This window comes from Arachis ipaensis, chromosome B1 (assembly GCF_059453495.1).
Source record: "Arachis ipaensis isolate K30076 ecotype BB chromosome B1, ASM5945349v1, whole genome shotgun sequence".
In the NCBI taxonomy this organism is placed as follows: domain Eukaryota; kingdom Viridiplantae; phylum Streptophyta; class Magnoliopsida; order Fabales; family Fabaceae; genus Arachis; species Arachis ipaensis.
The window spans coordinates 121,755,886-121,758,046 of NC_142436.1; the positions used below are offsets into that span (position 1 = coordinate 121,755,886).

The following is a 2,161-nucleotide window of genomic DNA, read 5'->3' on the forward strand; positions in this document are numbered from 1 at the left end:
TGGGGGCTTTGGTTGACTCTGCTTTGAGAGAAGCTTTTTCTGCTTCCTCTCCATGGATGCAGAGAGAGATCCTTGAGTTGTAAACACAAGGTTGTCCTTATTTAATTGAAGGATTAATTCTCATCTGTCCACATCAATCACAGCTCTTGCTGTGGCTAGGAAAGGTCTTCCTAGGATGATGGATTCATCCTCTTCCTTTCCAGTATTCAGGACTATGAAATCAGCAGGGATGTAAAGGCCTTCAGCCTTTACTAACACGTCCTCTACTTGTCCATAAGCCTGTTTTCTTGAATTGTCTGCCATCTCTAATGAGATTTTAGCAGCTTGCACCCCATAGATTCCCAGCTTCTCTATTACAGAGAGGGGCATGAGGTTTATTCCTGAACCAAGGTCACACAGAGTCTTAAAGATCATGGTGCCTATGGTACAAGGTATTATGAATTTTCCAGGATCCTGTCTCTTCTGAGGCAATGTCAGTTGATCCAGATCACTTAGTTCATTGGTGAACAAGGGAGGTTCATCTTCCCAAGTTTCAATACCAAATAATTTGGCATTTAGCTTCATGATTGCACTAAGGAACTTGGCAGCTTGCTCTTCAGTAACATCCTCATTCTCTTCAGAAGAGGAATACTCATCAGAGTTTATGAATGGCATAAGGAGGTTCAATGGAATCTCTATGGTCTCTAGATGAGTCTCAGATTCCTTAGGTTCCTCAGAGGGAAGCTCCTTATTGATCACTGGACGTCCCAGGAGGTCTTCCTCCTTGGGATTCACGTCCTTCTCCTCTCTTGTGGGTTCGGGCATGGTACTTAATTCAATGGCCTTGCACTCTCCTTTTGGATTCTCTTCTGTATTGCTTGGGAGAGTACTAGGAGGGATTTCAGTGATCCTTTTACTCAGCTGGCCCACTTGTGCTTCCAAATTTCTAATGGAAGACCTTGTTTCATTCATGAAACTCATAGTGGCCTTAGATAGATCAGAGACTAAATTTGCTAAGCTAGATGGATTCTGCTCAGAATTCTCTGTCTGTTACTGAGTGGATGATGGAAAAGGCTTGCTATTGCTAAACCTGTTTCTTCCACCATTATTAAAGCCTTGTTGAGGCTTTTGATCCTTCCATGAGAGATTTGGGTGATTTCTCCATGATGGATTGTAGGTGTTTCCATATGGTTCACCCATATATTTTAACTCTGCTATTGCAGGGTTCTCAGGATCATAAGCTTCTTCCTCAGAAGATGCCTCTTGAGTACTGTTGGATGCAGCTTGCATTCCATTCAGACTCTGAGAAATCATATTGACTTGCTGAGTCAATATTTTATTCTGAGCCAATATGGCATTCAGAGTATCAATTTCAAGAACTCCCTTCTTCATAGGCGTCCCATTACTCACAGGATTCCTCTCAGAAGTGTACATAAACTGGTTATTAGCAACCATGTCAATGAGTTCTTGAGCTTCTGCAGGCGTTTTCTTTAGGTGAATGGATCCACCTGCAGAGGTATCCAATGACATCTTTGATAGCTCAGATAAACCATCATAGAATATATCCAGGATGGTCCATTCTGAAAGCATGTCAGAAGGACACTTTTTGGTCAGCTGCTTGTATCTTTCCCAAGCTTCATAGAGGGATTCACCTTCTTTCTGTCTGAAGGTTTGAACATCAGCTCTAAGTTTGCTCAGCTTTTGAGGAGGAAAGAACTTGGCTAAGAAATCCGTGACCAGCTTATCCCAAGAGTTCAGGCTGTCTTTGGGTTGAGAGTCCAACCATATTCTAGCTCTGTCTCTTACAGCAAAAGGGAAAAGCATGAGCCTGTAGACTTCAGGATCTACTCCATTAGTCTTAACAGTATCACAGATCTGCAAGAATTCAGTTAAGAACTGAAAAAGATCTTCAGATGGAAGTCCATGAAACTTGCAGTTCTGCTGCATCAGAGAAACTAGCTGAGGTTTTAGCTCAAAATTGTTTGCTCTAATGGTAGGAATGGAGATGCTTCTTCCATGTAAATTGGTATTAGGTGCAGTAAAGTCACCAAGCATTCTCCTTGCATTATTGTTGCTGGATTCGGCTGCCATCTCCTTTACTTGTTCGAAATTTTCAATAAGGTTGTCTCTGGATTGTTGTAATTTAGTTTCTCTTAGTTTTCTCTTCAGAGTCCTTTCAGGT

General features: G+C 41.8%; 1 non-coding gene across 1 annotated transcript; it reads left to right on the top strand.

Annotated features, from left to right (window-relative positions):
- Positions 1-1,563: 1,563 nt before the first annotated feature.
- LOC148578175 (small nucleolar RNA R71) lies at positions 1,564-1,671 on the top strand. Its single transcript, XR_015903682.1, has one exon. It is a non-coding gene; the product is annotated as a small nucleolar RNA R71 (small nucleolar RNA).
- Positions 1,672-2,161: the final 490 nt, after the last annotated feature.